Genomic DNA, 26,696 nt, shown 5'->3' with positions numbered 1-26,696 from the left:
CCTCCAGGGTACCCCAGCCAGGGGTGACTAGTTGGGTTTGTAATGCCAGGGCCGAAGGGACCAGTATAAAAGTGTCCCCCGGCTGTGGCATTATGTACCTGGCTAGTGGAGCCCGGTGCTGGTTTAAAAAATACAGGGAACCCCTCCGCTTTTTGTCCCCTGTATTTTTGGAACAGAGCCCGGTGCTGGTTGATGAAATATGGGGGAACCTCTGTCATTTTACCAGGACCGGCTCAAAGAGTACGAGGCTGGTTGTGCTTAGGAGGGGGGACCCCACACAATGTTTTTCTGATTTTTAACGACTTTAAACACCTTTTTAAGGTACACAATGAAGCCCTGCACGGATCTCACAGATCCGGCCGGGATTCCTTGTGTTTTGTCAGGCAGTGTTTTACTCATCACTCCCGTAAAACACTGCCTGACATTACGAATCACATGGACATCGCAAAATACGAATTGGAGAAAGTCGGCAGCTTAGTGAATGATCGTACCAGGATTCAAAAAGTTGCAGTAAAATGCACCCGATACCATTCGAGTTCAAACACCCTTCAAAATGGCCAAAACACGAATATTAGTAAATACACCCCCAGGAGCTGAGATCAGCATGCTGCTTTCAACTTTTTCTTAACTGCAAACAAACATAAAGCAACACACTTTTGCAGCAAGCTGCACAATAGCACCGACTAACAAAACAGTGGTGAAACGTGGTACTGCAAGTATAACACAATGCACAGCAATGTGAATCTGACATAGCCAGATTCCAATATCTAACAGATGTGACCTAAACCTGTTCAGTGCAGGATTGTGGAAAGAGCGATCAGCTCTTTTCAATGATTAGGCTGTCGTCAGCTGCCGCTGTGTTGTGCACGGAACTCGGAAGTGGTGGGAGGCAGGCTTAAATCCGCCAATGTCTCCAACTCCTCCTCCATTTTCTTGGCGTCACTAGACTGCAGACAAGATTTCTCCAGCAAATCCTTTGTTTCTTGTTCAGCTACTTTGGCCTGCCGAATCTGTGCAATTTTCTGTTTGACCCTTTCAAGCGTCCCTGCTAGGGTTAACAGCTCCTCTTTTATGAGATATCTCTCCCATGCTCGGCCTGTGTTCCTTTTTTCTTCTTAGCAGTGATTCTTACTTGCAGCTTTTTTGCTTCTTGCTGCAGCTCTTTCAGACTAAACTGTGAGATCCCATCTTCCTCCTCCTCACTACTTTCTAAGGATGCCAATTCTCCCTGTTCAGGGGTCTGCTTTATACCTGTGCTCACCCCCCCTTCACTGCTGGTAAGGCTGACAGCAGCCACTACCACTCCAACCTGAGTTGCAGCACTCACATACCCTCCAACACAGCTGTGCCGAAAATCAAATTCAAATTAAGGATGGCGTGGTCATGGGCAAAGGAGGCGTGGCTCCACGGTGCTCCCACAGGAATCAATAGGATTGGGGGATGCTGTAACCCAGTACAAAGCCCTTTATGGCCAGTACAGACCAAAAAAGATGGTACTATGCTGGCCAAAAAGGTACAGTTGGAGGGTATGCACTGGGAGGAGCACCTTCCAGCAGTTTGTGAGGAACTGCAGTTGTCACGGTGATCTGTTGCTTCACAGGTCCCATATCAGTTCTTTAGCCTGCATCCATAATCCCAGGCCACTGCATGCAGGGCCGTGTCAAGGGCCGGGCGTGCCACGTAATTGCACGGGGCACCTGCGGCCAGTGTCTCGGTGCCAGTATTCATGCACAGACTGGCTACCCGAATTGAAGTTTAAAACATCCTTCCCAAAATGGCCGCTGCCATAGAGGAGACAGCTGTGGCCCATTCAAGAAGACCAGTTGTACCTCTACAAATAACACAGAGTGGCTGCAGACTGGATTTCCTTTGCATCATGCAATGGGGTGTGGTATAATAGATAGACAGTGTCTAGTTAGACAGTCAATAGATAGACACCACATGTTAGACAGTCAAAAGGTCGACAGGGTGAAATGGTAGACATGAAAAAAGTAGACAGTACAAATGGTTGACAGGGTCAAAGGGTCGACCTGAAAATGTTCGGCAAAGAAAAGGTAGACACAATTTTTTTGCATTTTTGGGGTTTGCGTGTGTAGTTTTGTCATGTGGGACCCGTAATTGTAGAAAGGCATCCCCTCGCGGGGCTCACTGCGCTCGCCAGACTTCGGGCTCACCACAAGGTTTATAACCAACTCTATGCCGACATGTATAGAGAAGGTATGAAAAAGTAAAAACAAACACGTAAAATGTAAAATAAACCTGTGTCTACCTTTTTATGTTGACCATTTTCACGTTGATCTTTTGACCCTGTCGACCTTTTGCACTGTCTACATTATTCATGATGACCTTTTGACCCTGTTGACCTTTGACCCTGTCAACCTAATGTCTGTCTAACATGTGGTGTCTATCTACTGACTGTCTAACTAGACACTATCTATCTATCATTCAGATACCCATGCAATGAGAGGGAGGAGGAGGAGGAGGAGGAGGAGGAGGAGGAGGAAACAACAAACAAGCTGCATGTCTGGTAAGCAGTGTTCATCCGACATGGGAGATATGGTGAGCAGCAGAGTTAACTGGGTGTAGCCATTGGCATAAAATGAGAGTAGTGGCAGCCCTGTGTAACAGTAACAGCTGATGATACAGAGTATACATTATATATGATGCACAGTGTATATATGCTCTGCTGGAGCACGCTGTGATGAGCAAGAGCCTGACATGTCTCTGCTGCCTGTTATACACACATGCACTTGTCTCCTCACTGCTTTGTTTAGAACCAGCAGCTAATAAGGTATATGGGGCACTTCATGTTATAAGGGGTATTACAGTGTGTGGCATAATGTGTAAAGGGCATTACGGTGTAGTACATAATGTGTAAGGGGCATTACGGTGTGTGGCATAATGTGTAAGGGGCATTACAGTGTGTGGCATAATGTGTAAAGGGCATTATGGTATAGTACATAGTGTGTAAGGGGCATTACGGTGTGTGGCATAATGTGTAAGGGGCATTACGGTGTAGTACATAGGGGGTCATTCCGAGTTGATCGCTAGCTGTTTTCATTCGCAGCGCAGCGTTTAGTCAAAAAAGCGACAATTCTGCGCATACGTATGCGCCGCAATGCGCACGTGCAACGTACTTTCACAACAGCCGAAGTAGTTTCACACACGGTCTAGCGAAGCATTTCAGTCGCACTGCTGACCACAGAGTGATTGACAGGAAGTGGGTGTTTCTGGGTATCAACTGACCGTTTACAGGGAGTGAGTGAAAAAACGCAGGCGTGCCAGATAAAAACGCAGGCGTAGTTGGGGAAACGTAGGCGAGGCTGGCTAAACGCAGGGCGTTTTCGTGACGTCAAAACAGGAACTAAATAGTCTGCAGTGATCGCAAGCTAGGGGTAGGTCTGGAGCTACTCTGAAGCAGCACACATTTTTTTTGCAGCCGCTGTGCGATCCTTTTGTTCGTACTTCTGCTAAGCTAAGATACACTCCCAGAGGGCGGCGGCTTAGCGTTTGCACGGCTGCTAAAAGCAGCTAGCGAGCGATCAACTCGGAATGAGTGCCATAGTGTATAAGGAGCATTACGGTGTGTGGCATAATGTGTAAGGGGCATTACGGTGTAGTACTTAGTGTGTAAGGGGCATTACGGTGTGTAGTATAATGTGTAACAGGCATTATGGTATGTGGCATAATGTGTAAAGTGACTACGGTGTTTGGCATATTGTATAAAGGGCATTACGGTGATGATGATGTGTAATGGGCTTTACAGTGTAGTACATATGACACACCATTAAGTTGATATAGCCCTGAAGGGATGATGTGTAATGTATGGGCTATCACTGTATGTGTATATATATATATATATATATATATATATATATGTTATAAATACAGTTATTGAAAAAAAACTGTTCGAAGACTAAAAGTCACAGATACAGAGTGATTTGTTCTGTCAGATCTTCTGTGGAAGCACTGTGTAAGGAACGGAGCTGCGCTGGAGGGAGCTTACCTCGGCGTTGACAGGCTCCTGTAAAGTACAAGGCAGAGTTGGCAGCGTGATAGTGTTAGGATCAGCCCCTGTTCAAGCCTTCAGTTCCCAGCAGTGATGGAGGAAGATTCCCCCTGTGTCAGAGACAGGCAGTGAGCGGAGCTTTCCAAGCAGGAGATTTATCCATATATAGTAGAGATAACAACAGAGGTTGGGTGCGGCCAGCTTCAGGACTAAGAGACTGCTTTAGCTGTGTGTGTGTGTGTGTGTGTGTGTGTGTGTGTGTGTGTGTGTGTGTGTGTGTGTGTGTGTGTGTGTGTGTGTGTGTGGTCTTCTTCAGCAGCGGTGACAAGGATCCAGCGCAGTACCACAGGAAAGGTCTGTACAAATCTGCAATGACTTTATTCATACACCTCAGCACAGTACAAATGGAGTCCTAATGAAGTGTAGAGACTAGCCCCCTTTTTGTAGCACAGTACAACTTCTTGTCAGTAGCCCAGAGTGCCTTCTTCTGCGTTACAGCCCCTGATCTTATCAAGGGAGTGGCCGAGCTTCTGTGTAACCCCTGATCACCTGGCACTGACAGACAAGTGGCACTCACTGAAGAGAGAGTAGCTGGACAGTATATATAACAGTGTATATTCAATCATTGCTCCGCATCTTTGCTGTAATAAACAGGAATCAGATATATACAGCTAAGACCTTCCTCATCTTACTGCAGACAAACTACAAGTATAACTTCCAAGCTGCAGCGAGGACAAACACAGTTACATCACAGTGGAGCTAATTAAGTAGTTGTTTCACTGTGCTCCTGGATAAGTGCAGTGGTGGATTTCCCACTAGGCATGTGCCTAGGGGCTGCACTTGCTGGGGGGCGGCACACTAGGCTGATAAGGGCCAGATGATTATTTTTTTATAATTTATTTAGCAAATGACGGGGTGGGACAATGGGCAGCAAATTGCGGTCCAGGAGTTGGTAGTAGGGTAAGGCTGGGGCTGCCCTGGTGGTCTCGAGGCATCCAGACGGCACCCGAAATGAAGGGGGCAATGACGTGATGGGGGGCGGCCAATAATTTATGTATTTATTTATTATCAGTTTCTTATATAGCGCAGCATATTCCGTTGCGCTTTACAATTAGAACAACAGTTATAGAACAAAACAGTTATAGAACAAAATCTATAGGGAAATAGGCATTGATACACAAGGATAGATGCTACCTGTTACATAATGGTCCACCAGATTGCTAGGTTCTTAATGGGTTGTAGGATATGATCACCCAGCAATGTTGGAAGACAAAATGTGAGGTTGTGTGGTCTGTACAGGGAGAATGTAATTGGATAGGGGAACATTGAAGGTTATGTGGGTGGGTCTGGAATTTGGTAGGCTTGCCTGAAGAGATGAGTTTTCAGGGAAAGTTTAAAGATTTGGAGACTAGAGGAGAGACTTATTGTGCATGGGAGGGCATTCCACAGAGTGGGTGAAGCCCGGGTAAAGTCCTGTAATTTTGAGTGGGAACAGGTAATACATGTGGATGAGAGACGCAGATCTTGTGCAGAGCGGAGAGGTCTGGTAGGGAGATATTTTGAGATGAGTGAAGAGATGTATGATGGTGCAGTTTGGTTAATAGCCTTGTATGTAAGTAAAAGTATTTTATATTTAACACGGTAGAATACTGGTAACCAATGGAGGGACTGACAGAGCGGATCAGCAGATGAAGAACATCTGGCGAGGAAGATTAGCCTCGCAGCTGCATTTATAATGGATTGTAGTGGGGAGATCCTATGTTTGGGAAGACCAGTAAGGAGACTATTACAATAATCAATGCGGGAGATAATGAGAGCATGGATTAGAGTTTTTGCAGTGTCTTGTGTTAGATAAGGGCGTATTTTGGATATGTTTTTAAGGTGCATGTAACATGATTTAGAGACAGATTGAATGTGTGGAACAAAGGACAGTTCAGAGTCAAGGATGACACCTAGGCAGCAAGCTTGTGGGGTAGGGTGGATAGTTCCATTGTCAACAGTTATGGAGATATCAGGTTGGTAACTACTATTGGCTGGTGGAGAAATAATTCATTCTGTTTTGGAAATGTTGAGTTTGAGGTGGCGAGATGACATCCAAGATTAAATGGCAGACAGGCATCCAGTGACACGAGCCAATACAGATGGTGATAAATCTGGGGAGGATAGGTAGATGAGTATCATCAGCGTACAAATGATACTGAAATCCGAAGAAGCTGATTAGTTTACCAAGAGAGGAGGTATAGATTGAGAACAGCAGAGGACCTAAGACCTAAGACTGAGCCTTGCGGTACTCCAACTGATAGAGGTAGAGAAGAGGAGGTAGAATCAGAGAAGTGAACACTGAAAGAGCGATTAGATAGGTAGGATGAGAACCAAGTAAGGGCTGTGTCCTGAAGACCTAGGGATTGTAGTGTTTGTATGAGAAGAGAGTGGTCAACAGTGTCAAAAGCAGCAGAGAGATCTAGAAGAATAAGTAGTGTGTAATGGCCTTTCGATCTAGCAGTGACTAGATCATTCAGTACTTTGGTCAGTGCCGTCTCTGTGGAGTGTTGAGCATGAAAGCCTGACTAAAGTGGGTCCAGTAAGTTGTGAGAGTTAAGAAAGTGTGTAAGGCGAGTGTAGACAAGTCTCTCAAGTAGCTTGGAGGGACCTGGCAGCTGAGAAATAGGACGGTAGTTAGAGAGTGTGTTTGGGTCAGAGTTGTGTTTTTTTAGAATGGGAGTAATCACTGCATGTTTAAACAGAGAGGGAAAGATACCAGTAGAGAGATAGAGAGATTACAGATTTTAGTTAAGGTTGGGATAAGCAGAGGAGACACAGTTTTACTGACCTGTGAGGGTATAGTATCAAGAGGAGAGGTAGTGGAGTAGGAGGATGAAAAGAGTGTTGATACTTCATCTTCACTTGTGGGCTCAAATGTGTCAGGTCTGGGTGTTTTGTGAATCCGTTAACCCGGAACCAACCACAGGTGTAGGTGCTGGGGTATGAGGAAAGCAGGGAGGACAAAGAAAGTTCCGTTTCGTATATTTATTCAAAATAACAATTCAGTAAAGAGTTAACTGACAAGTTGTTAATCATCATCTTATACTGAAGTATTGCAGGAATGGCAGAAATAATATGCAGGATAAATCTCAAAGACAAATAAAAGAAATGTTCATGGTACTGTATGCAAAAACAAGCTGATGAATAAATGTTGAATTGTCCAAATATAAACAAGCTTTGATGCTGAACTGCAGAATGTGAGTAACTGGATAATGCAGACATGAAGAAATAACTGTAAGGATTTGCAATGGAGTTTTGAGAGTTAACTGAGAGACTGTGAAGAATTATCCTTGTTATGACAACATAGAAAATATAAAGTACTGAATTGGGTTACTTGCGGGTTCCGGAGATCACTGTGAAACTGTAGTAGATGACAAGGTGATGAATGGGTTAAATGCAGAGTTGAACAAACGAACAGCTGAGGGAAATAGAATCCTCCAAACTTTGTATGGTTGAAAGCAGACTGACAAGGTAACCTCATGCAAGACTCTGGGAATCCAACTGCTTCCAGTAGGTATGCAATTAACTGACAGCACAGCGGGGAGCTGGTGGATCTTTTAGCAGTGAAGGCTGCAGACGGACCTCTGGGAACGGAGGCGATATCTGGACCACGGGAATCACACAGGAATGCACGGAGAGAGCTCAGAGCTAGAGCACAGCGTTGATACAACAAAGCACTGGCCCAGAGTAACATAATCCCAGCCTACTTAAAGGCAGCACAAGCACGGGATTGGCTTACACCTGCCCACAGGTGTTTTCACAAGTGCTCTGTATTACCTATTTGGTCTCCAACATGGCCACCTCCTATACAGCAGACACACTGCAGTGCCTTAGGCCATTTGGTCCCCGCACTCACAGTTCCCAGATTCTGCATTACCTGTGCCACCGATCACGCCGCGTCCCCACACGGGCGCACAGCACCGCGAGCAACCGCACTGGCAACGGATGAATCCCAGAACCCGCAGAGGTGAGAAACCGGTTCGTGACAGTACCCCCTCTTCTAAGGGTGGTCTCCGAACACCTTTGAACCGTATCAGGATTTTTGGAGAAGTATTTCTGTACCAGTCTTGGAGCATGAACATCTTCAGAGAAAACCCAGGATCTCTCCTCCGGACCGTAACCCTTCCAGTCGACCAGAAACTGTAAACGTCCATATCGGGAACGTGAGTCCACAATCTCTTTAACCTCAAATTCCTCATTCTGCAAAGAGCGAACTTTAGGAGATTTGGACTGGGTAGTACGGAACTTATTGAGAATCAAAGGCTTCAGTAAAGATGTATGAAAGGCGTTAGGAATTCTCAAAGATGGTGGAAACTTGACTTTGTATGACACAGGGTTGAGTACTTTTACAATGGGAAATGGACCAATAAACTTGGGAGCAAATTTCTTAGAAGGAACTTTGAACCTGAGATTGCGCGTAGAAATCCAAACTTGGTCTCCCACCTTGTAATTCGGTACACCTTTACGTTTTCTATCTGCAAAAGATTTATAACGAGCGGAAGTTTTGACCAACGACTTACGCACACAACTCCAGATTCTGGATAGACGTTGAAGCTCTTGATCTGCTGCTGGAACCTCTAGGGCTGGCAATGGATGGAACTTCGGCACACGAGGATGAAAGCCGAAGTTAACATAAAAGGGCGTAGATTCTGAAGACAAATGGAAGAGATTATTATGAGCAAATTCTGCCAATGGAAGGTAGTCAACACAGTCATCCTGTGAGGACGCTATATATAGCCAGAGAAATGTTTCAAGGTCTTGGTTTACTCTCTCAGTTTGTCCATCTGTCTGAGGAAGATATGCAGAAGAAAAGTTCAACTTGACATTTAAAGACGAACAAAGCGACCTCCAAAACTTGGCCACAAACTGTGTTCCCCGATCAGAGATGATCTCTCGAGGAAGGCCATGCAACTTGAAGATTTCAGAGATGAACAATCTGGCTAATAAAGGGGCTGATGGTAACCCAGTTAATGGAATGAAATGTGCCATTTTCGAAAATCGATCCACTATCACCCAAATGGTATTTCGCCCTTTTGATGGAGGTAGATCAGTCACGAAATCCATTGAGATATGAGTCCATGGTTGTTTGGGTATGGATAATGGATGTAATAAACCTGGTGGAGAACTTCTTGGACTCTTATGTTGGGCACATTTAGGACATGCTGCTATAAACTCTTGGACATCGGCTTTGAGACGTGGCCACCAATAAGACTGTTGAATAAATTTGAGAGTCTTTAGAACCCCAGGGTGACCCATGAAGGGGGAGGAGTGAGCCCAGGTAAGCAGCCGTTTTCGAAGATTTGTGGCGACAAAGGTCCTGCCAGGCGGAGGAACTGGAGAGGTTCGAGTCATTAAAAAGGACGTAGGATTCACAATGACTTGATTCGTGGTAGCATCATTTGATTCAGAAGAAGCAAAGGACCGAGAAAGGGCATCTGCCTTTTTGTTCTGAGATCCTGGACGATAGGTGAGCTTGAAATTAAATCGTGTGAAGAATAGCGCCCATCGAGCTTGTCGTGGATTTAAGCACTGAGCTGACTGCAGATATAAAAGATTCTTATGATCAGTATATACTGTAATGCGATGTTGTGCTCCTTCTAGAAGGTATCTCCACTCCTCAAATGCCAACTTGATGGCAAGTAATTCTTGCTCACCGATTGCATAATTACGCTCGGCCGGGAGGAACTTACGGGAGAAATATCCGCAGGGATGGACTTTTTTATCTTCAAAGACTTGGGATAACACAGCTCCTACTGCTTCTGTAGATGCATCCACCTCTAGTAGAAAGGGACGATTCAAATCAGGCTGTCGAAGAATGGGGGCTGACACAAAGGCTTGCTTTAAATCAGAGAAGGCTTTGATTGCTTCAGAAGACCAGTTCATAGGATTTGCTCTCTTGCGAGTTAGGGCTGTGATGGGAGCAGCTAACGTAGAATAATTCTTAATGAATCTCCTATAGAAATTAGCAAAGCCAAGAAATCGCTGAATCCCCTTGAGAGTTGTAGGAGTGGACCAATCTCGGATAGCTTGCGTCTCTGGGATGGATAGTGGATAAATTTGTCCCCTAGGAGGGGTTTTGCCCGGACCCAGGACGACTGGGCAGTCCCATTCGCGATGAGGAGGTAGAGAGTCTGCTGCTTGTTTACTGGAAACATCCGCAAAGGATTGATACACCGGAGGTAGATCGAGAAGGCTAATTGACCGGAGAGGTACAATTGAAGCTACACAGTCCTTGGTACAAGATTTACCCCACGAAAGGACTTCCATGGTTTGCCAATTAAGTTGAGGATTATGTTTCTGCAGCCAAGGTAAACCAAGTATCACATCTTGAGAGGCTTTGGGAATCACGTAGAAGGAGAGGTATTCGGAATGGAGCACACCAACTTTCATCTTGAGACATACGGTTCGATGAGTAATTATACCATCTGGAATTCGACTTCCATCCACTGCTGTAACAGCAACTGCTGCTTCCAGAGGCATGGTTTGAACTTTAGACCGTATGACAAAGGCTGAGGAGATGAAGTTCTCGGCTGCCCCGGAATCTAGGAGAGCTGAAACTTTCACTGTAGAACTTGGAACTTCTAATTTAATGGACACGGTTGGCTCTTTCCCAGAACGTGATTCTAAAGTAACTCCTAGCTTAACCTCTCTTGAATAAGCTAGGAGGCGAGAGTTTCCCGGTCGGAGTTTGCAGAATTTAACTAAATGTTCGGAGGACCCACAGTACATGCAGAGGTTACCCTGTCGACGACGAAGTCGTTCCTCCTCTGTGAGGCGAGAGCGCCCAATCTGCATAGGTTCTTCTGTCGTTACCGGAGACTGTGATGAAGAATCTTGTCGAGGCCAAGGATGATAACGTGGACTGGATCGCTCTGCCCTGGATTTCTCTAAACTTCGCTCCCTGTAACGTAGGTCAAGTTTGTTACAGAGAGAAATCAATTCATCCAGTTTAGTTGGCACATCCCGGATAGTTAAATCATCCTTGATTCTCTCTAAAAAGTCCATTCCAAAACGCGGCGATCAGGGCCTCCTCATTCCAGTTTAACTCTGAAGACAACGTGCGAAACTGAATAATATATTGACTGATAGGACGTAAACTTTGACGTAGACGGAGAATCTCCAAAGATGCTGAGGTGGCCCTGCCTGGTTCGTCAAAGATTCTCCGGAAGGATGATACGAACTCCTTGTAATTAGAGAGGATAGGATCACCTCTTTCCCATAATGGTGATGCCCACTCCAGAGCCTGACCGGAGAGGAGGGCAATAATATATGCAACCTTAGAACAAGCTGATGGGAAACTAGCGGATAACAGTTCGAACTGGATCTCGCATTGATTCAGGAATCCTCTGCAAAGTTTTGGAGTTCCGTCAAACTTACTCGGAGAGGGTAACTGCAAGCGGGACGTAGGCAGCGTCACAGGAGAAGCTGTAGTGGTTACTGGGACAACCGGAGTTGGAATCTGGACTTGAGACGTTTTAATAGCCGTATGAAGAGTCTCTAAACGGTCTGCCAAAGTTTGCATAAACTGCACTATTTGTGTCTGTATAGACTCCTGGTTTTCCAGACGGGAAAGGATATCAGACGTAGCACCGCCTCCTGCGAATTGGTCACTTGACGGATCCATGTGGCCAGTGCTTACTGTCAGGTCCGGGTGTTTTGTGAATCCGTTAACCCGGAACCAACCACAGGTGTAGGTGCTGGGGTATGAGGAAAGCAGGGAGGACAAAGAAAGTTCAGTTTCGTATATTTATTCAAAATAACAATTCAGTAAAGAGTTAACTGACAAGTTGTTAATCATCATCTTATACTGAAGTATTGCAGGAATGGCAGAAATAATATGCAGGATAAATCTCAAAGACAAATAAAAGAAATGTTCATGGTACTGTATGCAAAAACAAGCTGATGAATAAATGTTGAATTGTCCAAATATAAACAAGCTTTGATGCTGAACTGCAGAATGTGAGTAACTGGATAATGCAGACATGAAGAAATAACTGTAAGGATTTGCAATGGAGTTTTGAGAGTTAACTGAGAGACTGTGAAGAATTATCCTTGTTATGACAACATAGAAAATATAAAGTACTGAATTGGGTTACTTGCGGGTTCCGGAGATCACTGTGAAACTGTAGTAGATGACAAGGTGATGAATGGGTTAAATGCAGAGTTAAACAAACGAACAGCTGAGGGAAATAGAATCCTCCAAACTTTGTATGGTTGAAAGCAGACTGACAAGGTAACTTCATGCAAGACTCTGGGAATCCAACTGCTTCCAGTAGGTGTGCAATTAACTGACAGCACAGCGGGGAGCTGGTGGATCTTTTAGCAGTGAAGGCTGCAGACGGACCTCTGGGAACGGAGGCGATATCTGGACCACGGGAATCACACAGGAATGCACGGAGAGAGCTCAGAGCTAGAGCACAGCGTTGATACAACAAAGCACTGGCCCAGAGTAACATAATCCCAGCCTACTTAAAGGCAGCACAAGCACGGGATTGGCTTACACCTGCCCACAGGTGTTTTCACAAGTGCTCTGTATTACCTATTTGGTCTCCAACATGGCCACCTCCTATACAGCAGACACACTGCAGTGCCTTAGGCCATTTGGTCCCCGCACTCACAGTTCCCAGATTCTGCATTACCTGTGCCACCGATCACGCCGCGTCCCCACACGGGCGCACAGCACCGCGAGCAACCGCACTGGCAACGGATGAATCCCAGAACCCGCAGAGGTGAGAAACCGGTTCGTGACAAAATGAAGAGAAAGTGCCAGAGGGTTCAGGTAGGGAATTGAGCAGGTCACTGGCTGAGTTAGAGCATACCATTTCATCTCGGATTTTATCAATCTTATCCTTGAAGTAGGAAGCAAGTTATTGCGCATGGATAGTAGCTAGTGGGGGAGGTGAGGGAGGGTAAAGAAGTGACTTAAATGTATGTAACCCTCCTGTAACTACCTGGGTATACAATGTCCCTAATAACTGAATGTGCCTCCACCCAGACTAATTGTTTTTCAATAAGGCTTGCCTGGGTAAGCCTTGCTAGATCCCTGTTTGTAAATTTACCCCCTAATTGAACCCCACAGCACTAATTTGTTTACCTGTTCTCTTTTCAAGGATTCGTGGACCTAACTTCAGCTCACCGACACAGGTGGTAGATATAATGTGGTGTTTAATATTTTAGAAGTAACATAGGAGGTCATTCCGAGTTGTTCGCTCGCAAGGCGATTTTAGCAGAGTTGCTCACGCTAAGCCACCGCCTACTGGGAGTGAATCTTAGCTTCTTAAAATTGCGAACGAAGTATTCGCAATATTGCGATTACAAACTTCTTAGCAGTTTCAGAGTAGCTTCAGACTTACTCGGCATCTGCGATCAGTTCAGTCAGTGCTTGTCGTTCCTGGTTTGACGTCACAAACACACCCAGCGTTCGCCCAGACACTCCCCCGTTTCTCCAGCCACTCCTGCGTTTTTTCCGGAAACGGTAGCGTTTTTTCCCACACGCCCATAAAACGGCCTGTTTCCGCCCAGAAACACCCATTTCCTGTCAATCACACTACGATCGCCTGAGCGATGAAAAAGCCGTGAGTAAAAATCCTAACTTCATAGCAAAATTACTTGGCGCAGTCGCAGTGCGGACATTGCGGATGCGCACTAAGCGGAAAATCGCTGCGATGCGATGAAATTTACTGAGCGAACGACTCGGAATGACCACCATAGTACCATTATACCTCAATAACTTATGCATGTCAATAAATGAATACAATACCAATTCTATATTTTCCAAAATACCTATACATTAAATCACGGGTGGCCAAACAGTCGATCGCGATCGACTGGTCGATCGCGGACATGCGACCAGTCGATCGCGATCCGCCGCCCAGCCACCCGAAGCCGCGCCTCTCCTGCCCTCCGCTCCCGCTCTGTCTCCTCAGTCTGACGGCCGAGTGTATAGCTCAAATCAGGTGCCGGTTCGTTAGCCAATGAGAGCTCGCGGACCGGCACCTGATTTGAGCCATACACGCTGCCGTCAGACTGAGGATGCAGAGCGGGAGCAGCAGGCAGGAGAGGCGCGCGCTGCGCTCACCACACACCAACGGTGAGCTGTTATATACATATCTGGCACTGGCACTGTGGGGGCATATCTGGCACTGTGGGGGCATGTCTGGCACTGTGGGGTCATGTGTGGCACTGGGGGAATATCTGGCTCTGCGGGCACATGGCACTGTGGGGGCATATCTGGCACTGGGGGCATATCTGGCACTGTGGGGCATGTCTGGCACTGTGGGGTCATGTGTGGCACTGGGGGCATATCTGGCTCTGCGGGCACATGGCACTGTGGGGGCATGTGTGGCACTGTGGGGTCATGTGTGGCACTGGGGGAATATCTGGCTCTGCGGGCACATGGCACTGTGGGGGCATATCTGGCACTGGGGGCATATCTGGCACTGTGGGGCATGTCTGGCACTGTGGGGTCATGTGTGGCACTGGGGGCATATCTGGCTCTGCGGGCACATGGCACTGTGGGGGCATGTCTGGCACTGTGGGGTCATGTGTGGCACTGGGGGCATATCTGGCTCTGCGGGCACATGGCACTGTGGGGGCATATCTGGCTCTGCGGGCACATGGCACTGTGGGGGCATGTCTGGCACTGTGGGGCCATGTGTGGCACTGGGGGAATATCTGGCTCTGCGGGCACATGGCACTGTGGGGGCATATCTGGCACTGTGGGGGCATGTCTGGCACTGTGGGGTCATGTGTGGCACTGGGGGAATATCTGGCTCTGCGGGCACATGGCCCTGTGGGGGGCATATCTGGCACTGTGGGGGCATATCTGGTACTGTGGGGGCATGTCTGGCACTGTGGGGTCATGTGTGGCACTGGGGGAATATCTGGCTCTGCGGGCACATGGCACTGTGGGGGCATATCTGGCACTGGGGGCATATCTGGCACTGTGGGGGCATGTCTGGCACTGTGGGGTCGTGTGTGGCACTGTGGGGTCGTGTGTGGCACTGGGGGCATATCTGGCTCTGCGGGCACATGACACTGTGGGGGCATATCTGGCACTGTGGGGGCATGTCTGGCACTGTGGGGTCATGTGTGGCACTGGGGGAATATCTGGCACTGCGGGCACATGGCACTGTGGGGGCATATCTGGCACTGTGGGGGCATATCTGTAATCTGGCGCTGTGGGGGCATATCTGTATCTGGCACTGTGGGGGCATATCTGTATCTGGCACTGTGGGGGCTATCTGGCACTGTGGGCACATGGCACTGTGGGGTCATATGTGGCACTGGGCATATCTGGCTCTGCGGGCACATGGCACTGTGGGGGCATGTCTGGCAGTGTGGGGGCATATCTGGCAGTGTGGGGGCATATCTGGCACTGTGGGGTCATATGTGGCACTGGGCATATCTGGCTCTGCGGGCACATGGCACTGTGGGGGCATATCTGTATCTGGTACTGTGGGGGCATATCTGGTACTGTGGGCACATGGCACTGTGGGGGCATGTGTATCTGGCACTGTGGGGGCATATCTGGCACTGTGGGGGCATGTGTATCTGGCACTGGGGGCATATGTGTTTGAGGTTTTTACCTGTGGGGGCCAATGTGTTATTTTGCGTGAGGTAGTCATTACACTCTGCGCAGCAAGGCTACGTCCCTTTTTTTTTTTGTTATACCACGCCCACTTTTAGTTATAGCACGCCCACTTTTTGTTATACCACGCCCCTTTTTTTTGCGCGCGCGCCTACGGCGCGCGCTATTATTCCTCCTGGGTAGATCACAAAAGCTTTTTAGCTTTCACAGTAGATCACCGACTCCAAAAGTCTGGCCGCCCCTGCATTAAATGGTCGCATGCAATACAAAAAAAATTGACCTTTTAAATAAACACCCTTAGGTGTCAGAGTGACCCGGGTACGCTTGATATAGTTATGCACTATAAGGGCCCTTAAAAACTTATAAAAACAATAAATTGCCTCTAAACCTTTATCAACGCACTTTAAGAATAATGGCCCTCATTCCGAGTTGTTCGCTCGGTAAAAATCTTCGCATCGTAGCGATTTTCCGCTTAGTGCGCATGCGCAATGTTCACACTGCGACTGCGCCAAGTAAATTTGCTAAGAAGTTAGGAATTTTACTCACGGCTTTTTCATCGTTCTGGCGATCGTAATGTGATTGACAGGAAATGGGTGTTACTGGGCGGAAACAGGCCGTTTTATGGGAGTGTGGGAAAAAACGCGGGAGTGGCCGGAGAAACGGAGGAGTGTCTGGGCGAACGCTGGGTGTGTTTGTGATGTCAACCCAGGAACGACAAGCAGTGAAATGATCGCAGATGCCGAGTAAGTCTGAAGCTACTCAGAAACTGCTACGAGGTGTGTAATCGCAATATTGCGAATACATCGTTCGCAATTTTGATAAGCTAAGATTCACTCCCAGTAGGCGGCGGCTTAGCGTGAGCAAATCTGCAAAAATCAGCTTGCGAGCGAACAACTCGGAATGACCCCCAATATTCTTCTCTCCTTTCACTTTCTGTAACTAGAAGTTCTCATTTCAATACCGAAGGCTACTGTAACGGGTTCACTATGGCTGGCCGGCGGTCAGGCTCCCGGCGACCAGCATACCGGCGCCGGGAGCTCGACCGCCGGCTTACCGACAGTGTGGTGAGCGCAAATGAGCCCCTTGCGGGCTCGCTGAGCTCGCCACGCTACGGGCACGGTATTATTTTATTCTCCCTCTATGGGGGTCGTGGACCCCCACGAGGGAAAAGAAGTGTCGGTATGCCGACCGCCGGCATACAGAAGACCACCCACTGTAACAATTGCTGTCAAAAATGTTGTAATATGTTGCCATCTATGTTTATCTTTTGTATGTTAGGTAAAAAGTATCTTTTCCTCTGGTGTAGCAAACATCAGCAGTAGATTTATCCTTCCAATACTGTATACGCAATAAAAGTGTGGGAAGTAGCTGGACAAGTCTATTCTTAACTTCATGGAAAAGTGGAAATATTTATCCCTGGCAACAGTGTTCCTTGAGCACAATTAACTGCCTCTGTATTCCTGGTCTCTCTCCTGATGCAGCTTAAATATATATTCTGTCTCTTAGTTCAGTGGTTCCCAAACTTTTGAGAGTCACGGCACCCTGGAGTGTCAGATTTTTTTTTCACGGCACCCCTAGGCCACAAGTTTCTTATTGAGAAATTTAGAAAAAAATATTAGATTAAGTAAATTATGTTTATATGTCATCCTTAGGGTCAGTTATGTGGTGAGGGACAAGATTTGCTTCTGTTTGTCCACATATTTTATAACTGGAAGCCATCAGCACTGGTTTTGCCTATTAAATTGACAATAAATAGTTTGAATTGGTCCTTGACCACCAACCTGAGGCACCCCTGCAAGTATCCCGTGGCACCCTGGGGTGCCACGGCACACAGTTTGGGAACCACTGTCTTAGTTAATGCAGTATCTTATTTAAAGACACTAAAGGGCATATACTTTGGTTATCAGTTATTTTAGAATGCTCAATCCCTTTAACAGCCAGTCTCTTCACATGTACATATCATATGGCAGTTTCTTTTGAACAATATATTCCTTCCCGTGACCAATAAAGTTGTATTGCTGCAAGTCCTTAGAGAGTGTAGCAAATTAAAGACACTAACACAGTCAGCTCCCCCAGCACTGCAGTAACAACTCCCAAATTCTCAGTCTCTCCGCCAGTGTCTGCTCTTTCCTATGTCTTCTTGAATATTTATATATACATATTTATGGCACAATTAGATTAATGCGCTGTGAATTAGTACATAGGATTGAGTGTTATATCATTACTTAGTGCTAGAATTTGTTTAATGCCCAAGCATCAATACATATATTATGTCCTTCTTTCAAATCCTGCTAATACTCTTTGCACTATATGATATATTCAATTGGTTACAGGGGACTAGTTTCTCCCAACTAGGGATAATATGCTTTTTCTTTGCTCTTCTCCTTAAAATGATGTAGGATATATTTTGTAAGTCAGGGTAGCTTCTCTGGTTGCTATGGACCATTGCTGCTGCCAGCGCCCACCTTCCTCCGCACTTGCTGCCTTTCGTATACCACCGTTACCACTGCAGTGTGCCTAAGCTCTCCTCCGCCCAATCATCGCCAGGGTCTTTGAGCCCTCCGACCTCAGGTATCCCGCGGGCGTCTCAGGTAGGCTAATATAGTGGTGAGTACAAACAGTAGTACTCGCTCCGCCACTCTTCAGTGCTCCTACGCCAACCCTGCTCCGGCTACATCACCTATGCTCCGCCGGCCGCAGTGACAAGAGGCAGCTGTCCGCGGGGCAGGAGATCCAGGTGTGTGCACTCGCAGGGGGAACAGCGGTCTACCCTCGCAGCGCAGGTGAGCTATCGTTATACTCACTGACAGGTTGACTCGCGCTGTGCATCCATCTTTCATTGGTCCCCCATCCTTAGTCGCCGCCAACCAGAGTACGCTTACTCCAGCAGCTCGCGGTCAGCCCTGAACCCGGCTCGTGGACCTACTCTTCCCGCCCTGCAGGTTGTTGCTCCCGCAGCACGCGATCATAGCTATGGACCCTGTTTGCCGCCTTTACTGCCCTGCAGGCTATTGCAAGTCACAATGTCTCAAGCTCACCTTGAGGTACAGACAATAATCTATATTAAAGTAAGCATGTCAGCTGACCACAGTCACAATATATGGCCCAACTGCTCCAATTAGTTATTAATACTATTTACATATATAGATATATATCTATTTCATATATTTACATCTATTTTACTTATGGGGCAATGTATCCTAACACAATAGATTTATATGAACCTCAGACATATTGGATTGTAAATGAACAACACCTTCTTTCTAATACTTATCAATAAATATGTTAATTTCATACTAAACAATCGATAATAAATAATATTCGTGTTACATGTATTAAAAAGTCGCTCGGGGTTGGTGGCATGATAAGAGATGAGAGATTGGAAATATGTTTGTTTGGCAGTGTCCAGGGCCTGACGATAGGAGTGGTAGGTGGTCTTATATGTGAGAAAGTCACTTGGATGAGTTTTCAACCACTGACGTTCTACTTTACGTGACAGTTTTTGTAGGTGTCTTGTTGATTTAGAGTGCCATGGTTGGCATCTAAGCCTACGTGGAGTGTGATGGGTAGCTGGAGCCACTTCATCAAGGGCACATTCTAGGATCTGGTGCAGGTGGGATACAGCAGTGTCAGGTGTGGTGTATGTAGAGATTGGTGAGAAAAGTTGTTGCAGAGAAGTGGAAAGTTGTTGAAAATTTATATTGTTAGTATTTCTGCGGGTTAGAGGAGGCTTGCTTGGTTTTAGTGTCATGGAATTTAAAGTAATAGAAGAGATTGTGAAGGTGATCAGGTTGTGATCAGAGAGAGGAAAAGGAGTGTTAATGAATTTGGAAACTGAGCAGAGCCTGGTGAACACAATCAAGGCAGTGGCCCTCCTGGTGAGTAGAGGAGTCGGACCATTGGGTGAGGCCAAGAGAGGAGGTTAGAGAGAGGAGTTTGGAGGCATGAACAGATTGTGGACTGTCAAGAGCTATATTGAAATCGCCCATAATGATGGTGGAGATGTCAGAGGATAAGAAATGTGGGAGCCAGGCAGAAAAATCTTCTAGAAATGGGTGTTTGGGTTGCCCAGGAGGGCGATAGATAGCTGCAACACGCAGAGAGAAGGGGGTGAAAAGCTTTATAGAGTAAACTTCAAATGATGTGAATGTGAGTGATGGAACCTGCGGTAGAACAGTGTATGTGAAAAACTGTGACAGTAAGATTCCAACCCCACCACCTTTGCTATTATTAGGCCTAGATGTGGGTGAGAAGTGGAAACCACCATGTGACAGTGCTGCACGGGAGGACATATCTGATTGTGTGAGCCATGTTTCTGTAATAGCCAGCAGATTAAAGTTGTGAGATATGAAGAGGTCATGGATGGATTTTAATTTGTTACAAACAGAGCGTGCATTCAATAAGGCACATTTTAGTAACTTGGAGGGGGATGGGAGACACGTGATATTTATGAGGTTAGATGGATTTCTATGTTGTTTTGAGACAGCTGAGTGTGAGAGGGACAGGTGGTTGGGGGCTGGATTTGGAGATATGTCACCAGCTAATAAAAGCAGAAGAGTGAGATAAATAGTGGTGGATGTTTACGAGTGGTTACTCTGGTGGCCAATTGTGGTTGTCAAAGTACTTGCAGAGATGTAAATATAAAGCTCATGAGTGGTTAGAAGAGGGGAGTGGAGCATAGAAGCTGTAATGTGCACAGAGGGGTTAGTTTTAGGGAGAGTATAGAATGTGTTAAATTTGGCGAGTATTCCATGAATTGAAATAAGAAACAGTAGTTTGATGAACATGCTGTGGTCGCTTCTGAGATAGTTTTGGGTTAAGTGGTGTAGGAATAAATAGTTAAAGTAAGTTACGGTTACCTATCCTTGATGGTGCTCAATGTTTGTTCAACTGTTTGTTTAACTGTTCGGATAACACATTTCGTAAATTCCACGCAAGCTACCCCCAGCAAGCTGACCCCTTAACTGAATCTATGCGTCCCGGGACCCGTTTACTACAGCAGGGAGAGGCGGCGCGGAGATGATCTCATCTCCCAGCGCCGCCTCTGCCCCCCGCCGCCGGCTTCACCCCCTGCTGCTACGACAACCCGCCCGCCATATTGCCAAGTCAGGGGAAGCCTGCAGCAGCGGCCAATGCCGGATCCCACCTGGGAAGGACCCATTTCCAACTCCCTGGTGGGAACCAGCATTGGCAGTGTGAAAGGGGTATTACCCACTGGTCTGCCCTCTATTGCCTGGCCACTTGTTGGCATCAGGAGCCCTGAGCCCTTGCCCTAACGAGCTTTATAAAAGTGTGGCACAGGTGTGCCTGATTGCTGGGAGCGCTTGCTCCAATACCTGGACCGGATCTGCATGGATGGGATCATGTATGAAACCGCAGGGTATTTCTGTGTATTAACAGCAATACAATAATATAATTTCCAACTGCCAGACAATCTTTGACACAACATTAAAGAGACAACCTGCTGTGTCCCAACACCTCCCTGGGCATCCTCTTGGTCCAACCCTAAACCCCCAGCCACCTTAGTCTGGGTCACCCAAACTGTTGCCCTATCCTGCAAACACCCGGGGTGGCATCCGGACTGGACTGCCACTATATATATATATATATATATATATATATATATATATAAATACATTAATGGCTCCCAAACTTTTTTGAATCACGGCACCCTAGAGTAACAGAATTTTTTTTCAGGGTGCCCCTAGGCCAAACTTTTCTTATTGAGAAATTTAGAAAGAAATATTAAAATAAGTAAATTGTGTCTATAGGTCATCCTCAGGTTCAATTATGTTGTGAAGGACAAGATTTGCTCCTGTTTGTCCATATATTGTATGATTGACAGCCACCAGCACTGGTTTTGCCTATTACATTGATCATAAAAATTTTTAATTGGTCCTGGACCACCAACCCAGGGCACCCCTGCTAGTGTCCCGAGGCACCCCAGGGAGCCACGGCACACAGTCTGAGAACCACTGACTTACACAAATACTCTTTTAAAGGGTTCTTGACCTGAGCACAGGGTAACGGACACAATTATACTTAGTGTTGGTTTTCAAGCACATTGTACACTTGTACAATGTACTGTAAGTGAACTAGAATATTGTGGTGTTATTTGCATGCTAATTGTAAGGGTTCAGTGCATAAATGTTTGTACAAACTGCCTGAAGGTGATATAAATCAGCTTCGCTGATTCATTTAATGTCGCACCGTTCTTGCCACAAGAAGACTTCAGTACGCGTAATTCCAGAAGAACAAAATTATTTATTCTATTTCCTTGTGCATGTTGAGAAAAAATAAGAATTTACTTACCGATAATTCTATTTCTCGTAGTCCGTAGTGGATGCTGGGACTCCGTACGGACCATGGGGGGGATAGCGGCTCCACAGGAGACTGGGCACATCTAAAGAAAGCTTTAGGACTATCTGGTGTGCACTGGCTCCTCCCCCCATGACCCTCCTCCAAGCCTCAGTTAGGATACTGTGCCCGGACGAGCGTACATAATAAGGAAGGATTTTGAATCCCGGGTAAGACTCATACCAGCCACACCAATCACACCGTACAACCTGCGATCTGAACCCAGTTAACAGCATGATAACAGAGGAGCCTCTAGAAAAGATGGCTCACTACAGCAATAACCCGAATTTTTTGGTAACAATAACTATGTACAAGTATTGCAGACAATCCGCACTTGGGATGGGCGCCCAGCATCCACTACGGACTACGAGAAATAGAATTATCGGTAAGTAAATTCTTATTTTCTCTAACGTCCTAAGTGGATGCTGGGGACTCCGTAAGGACCATGGGGATTATACCAAAGCTCCCAAACGGGCGGGAGAGTGCGGATGACTCTGCAGCACCAAATGAGAGAACTCCAGGTCCTCCTCAGCCAGGGTATCAATTTTGTAGAATTTACAAACGTATTTGCTCCTGACCAAGTAGCTGCTCGGCAAAGTTGTAAAGCCGAGACCCCTCGGGCAGCCGCCCAAGATGAGCCCACCTTCCTTGTGGAGTGGGCATTTACAGATTTTTGGCTGTGGCAGGCCTGCCACAGAATGTGCAAGCTGAATTGTACTACAAATCCAACGAGCAATAGTCTGCTTAGAAGCAGGAGCACCCAGCTTGTTGGGTGCATACAGGATAAACAGCGGGTCAGATTTCCTGACTCCAGCCGTCCTGGAAACATATATTTTCAGGGCCCTGACAACGTCTAGCAACTTGGAGTCCTCCAAGTCCCTAGTAGCCGCAGGCACCACAATAGGTTGGTTCAGGTGAACGCTGAAACCACCTTAGGGAGAAACTGAGGACGAGTCCTCAATTCCGCCCTATCCGAATGGAAAATCAGATAAGGGCTTTTACAAGATAAAGCCGCCAATTCTGACACGCGCCTGGCCCAAGCCAGGGCCAACAGCATGACCACTTTCCATGTGAGATATTTTAACTCCACAGATTTAAGTGGGTCAAACCAATGTGACTTTTGGAACCCAAAACTACATTGAGATCCCAAAGTGCCACTGGAGGCACAAAAGGAGGCTGTATATGCAGTACCCCTTTTACAAACGTCTGAACTTCAGGGACTGAAGCTAGTTCTTTTTGGAAGAAAATTGACAGAGCCGAAATTTGAACCTTAATGGACCCCAATTTCAGGCCCATAGACACTCCTGTTTGCAGGAAATGTAGGAATCGACCCAGTTGAATTTCCTCCGTCGGGCCTTACTGGCCTCGCACCACGCAACATATTTTCGCCAAATGCGGTGATAATGTTTTGCGGTTACATCCTTCCTGGCTTTGATCAGGATAGGGATGACTTCATCCGGAATGCCTTTTTTTCTTCAGGATCCGGCGTTCAACCGCCACGCCGTCAAACGCAGCCGCGGTAAGTCTTGGAACAGACAGGGTCCTTGCTGGAGCAGGTCCCTTCTTAGAGGTAGAGGCTCCGTGAGCATCTCTTGAAGTTCCGGTTACCAAGTCCTTCTTGGCCAATCCGGAGCCACGAATATAGTGCTTACTCCTCTCCATCTTATCAATCTCAGTACCTTGGGTATGAGAGGCAGAGGAGGGAACACATACACTGACTGGTACCCCCACGGTGTTACCAGAGCGTCTACAGCTATTGCCTGAGGGTCCCTTGACCTTGCGCAATACCTGTCGAGTTTTTCCCAACGGTTTATAATCATGTGGAAGACTTCTGGGTGAAGTCCCCACTCTCCCGGGTGGAGGTCGTGCTAAGGAAATCTGCTTCCCAGTTGTCCACTCCCGGAATGAATACTGCTGACAGTGCTATCACATGATTTTCCACCCAGCGAAGAATCCTTGCAGCTTCTGCCATTGCCCTCCTGCTTCTTGTGCCACCCTGTCTGTTTACGTGGGTGACTGCCGTGATGTTGTCCGACTGGATCAACACAGGCTGACCTTGAAGCAGAGGTCTTGCTAAGCTTAGAGCATTATAAATGGCCCTTAGCTTCAGGATATTTATGTGAAGTGATGTCTCCAGGCTTGACCATAAGCCCTGGATATTCCTTCCCTGTGTGACTGCTCCCCAGCCTCGCAGGCTGGCATCCGTGGTCACCAGGACCCAGTCCTGAATGCCGAATCTGCGGCCCTCTAGAAGATGAGCACTCTGCAACCACCACAGGAGGGATACCCTTGTCCTTGATGACAGGGTTATCCGCTGATGCATCTGAAGATGCGACCCGGACCATTTGTCCAGCAGGTCCCACTGGAAAGTTCTTGCGTGGAATCTGCCGAATGGGATTGCTTCGTAGGAAGCCACCATTTTTACCCAGAACCCTTGTGCATTGATGCACTGAGCCTTGGCTCGGTTTTAGGAGGTTCCTGACTAGCTCGGATAACTCCCTGTCTTTCTCCTCCGGGAGAAACATCTTTTTCTGGACTGTGTCCAGGATCATCCCTAGGAACAGAAGACAAGTCGTCGGAACCAGCTGCGATTTTGGAATATTGAGAATCCAATCGTGCTGCCGCAACACTACCTGAGATAGTGCTACGCCGACCTCCAACTGTTCCCTGGATCTTACCCTTATCAGGGAATCGTCCAAGTAAGGGATAACTAAAATTCCCTTCCTTCGAAGGAATATCATCATTTCGGCCATTACCTTGGTAAAGACCCGGGGTGCCGTGGACCATCCATACGGCAGCGTCTGAACTGATAGTGACAGTTCTGTACCATAAACCTGAGGTACCCTTGGTGAGAAGGGTAAATTTTGACATGAAGGTAAGCATCCTTGATGTCCCGAGACATCATGTAGTCCCCTTCTTCCAGGTTCGCAATCACTGCTCTGAGTGACTCAATCTTGAATTTGAACCTCTGTATGTAAGTGTTCAAAGATTTTAGATTTAGAATCGGTCTCACCGAGCCGTCTGGCTTCGGTACCACCACAGTGTGGAATAATACCCCGTTCCCTGTTGCAGGAGGGGTACCTTGATTATCACCTGCTGGGAATACAGCTTGTGAATGGCTTCCAAAACTGTCTCCGTGTCAGAAGGAGACATCGGTAAAGCCGACTTTAGGAAACGGCGAGGGGGAGACGTCTCGAATTCTAATTTGTACCCCTGAGATATCACCTGAAGGATCCAGGGGTCTACTTGCGAGTGAGCCCACTGCGCGCTGAAATTCATTGAGAAGGGCCCCCCACCGTGCCTGATTCTGCTTGTAAAGCCCCAGCGTCATACTGAGGGCTTGGCAGAGGCGGGGGAGGGTTTCTGTTCCTGGGAACTGGCTGATTTCTGCAGCCTTTTTCCTCTCCCTCTGTCACGGGGCAGAAATGAGGAACCTTTTGCCCCTTGTCCACGAAAAGACTGCGCCTGATAATACGGCGTCTTCTCATGTTGAGAGGCGACCTGGGGTAAAAACGTGGATTTCCCAGCTGTTGCCGTGGCCACCAGGTCTGAAAGACCGACCCCAAATAACTCCTCCCCTTAATAAGGCAATACTTCCAAATGCCGTTTGGAATACGCATCACCTGACCACTGACGTGTCCATAACCCTCTACTGGTAGAAATGGACAACGCACTTAGACTTGATGCCAGTCGGCAAATATTCCGCTGTGCATCACGCATATATAGAAATGCATCTTTTAAATGCTCTATAGGCAAAAATATACTGTCCCTATCTAGGGTATCAATATTTTCAGTCAGGGAATCCGACCACGCCAACCCAGCACTGCACATCCAGGCTGAGGCTATTGCTGGTCGCAGTATAACACCAGTATGTGTGTAAATACATTTTAGGATACCCTCCTGCTTTCTATCAGCAGGATCCTTAAGGGCGGCCATCTCAGGAGAGGGTAGAGCCCTTACAAGCGTGTGAGCGCTTTATCCCCCCTAGGGGGTGTTTCCCAACGCACCCTAACCTCTGGCGGGAAAGGATATAATGCCGATAACATTTTAGAAATTATCAGTTGTTATCGGGGGAAACCCACGCATCATCACACACCTCATTTAATTTCTCAGATTCAGGAAACTACAGGTAGTTTTTCCTCACCGAACTTAATACCCCTTTTTGGTGGTACTCGTATTATCAGAAATGTGTAAAACATTTTTCATTGCCTCAATCATGTAACGTGTGGCCCTACTGGAAGTCACATTTGTCTCTTCACCGTTGACACTGGAGTCAGTATCCGTGTCGGCGTCTATATCTGCCATCTGAGGTAACGGGCGCTTTAGAGCCCCTGACGGCCTATGAGACGTCTGGACAGGCACAAGCTGAGTAGCCGGCTGTCTCATGTCAACCACTGTCTTCTATACAGAGCTGACACTGTCACGTAATTCCTTCCAACAGTTCATCCACTCAGGTGTCGACCCCCTAGGGGGTGACATCACTATTACAGGCAATCTGCTCCGTCTCCACATCATTTTTCTCCTCATACATGTCGACACAAACGTACCGACACACAGCACACACACAGGGAATGCTCTGATAGAGGACAGGACCCCACTAGCCCTTTGGGGAGACAGAGGGAGAGGTTGCCAGCACACACCAGAGCGCTATATATATACAGGGATAACCTTATATAAGTGTTTTTCCCCTTATAGCTG

General features: G+C 47.0%; 1 protein-coding gene across 4 annotated transcripts in view; it reads left to right on the top strand.

Moving 5' to 3' along the window:
* The first annotated feature begins 4,106 nt into the window (after positions 1 to 4,106).
* The window catches only part of LOC134936040 (mucin-3A-like), a 300,343-nt gene continuing 277,753 nt past the window's right edge, over positions 4,107 to 26,696 (top strand). For all 4 annotated transcript variants that reach the window (XM_063930944.1, XM_063930943.1, XM_063930942.1 and 1 more), the window contains exon 1: positions 4,107 to 4,363. The gene's annotated coding sequence lies outside the window, so the exon portion shown is untranslated. The remainder of the gene's footprint in view (positions 4,364 to 26,696) is intronic.

Source organism: Pseudophryne corroboree, chromosome 6, assembly GCF_028390025.1.
Source record: "Pseudophryne corroboree isolate aPseCor3 chromosome 6, aPseCor3.hap2, whole genome shotgun sequence".
Classification (NCBI taxonomy): domain Eukaryota; kingdom Metazoa; phylum Chordata; class Amphibia; order Anura; family Myobatrachidae; genus Pseudophryne; species Pseudophryne corroboree.
This window is presented reverse-complemented; position numbering and strand designations above follow the sequence as displayed.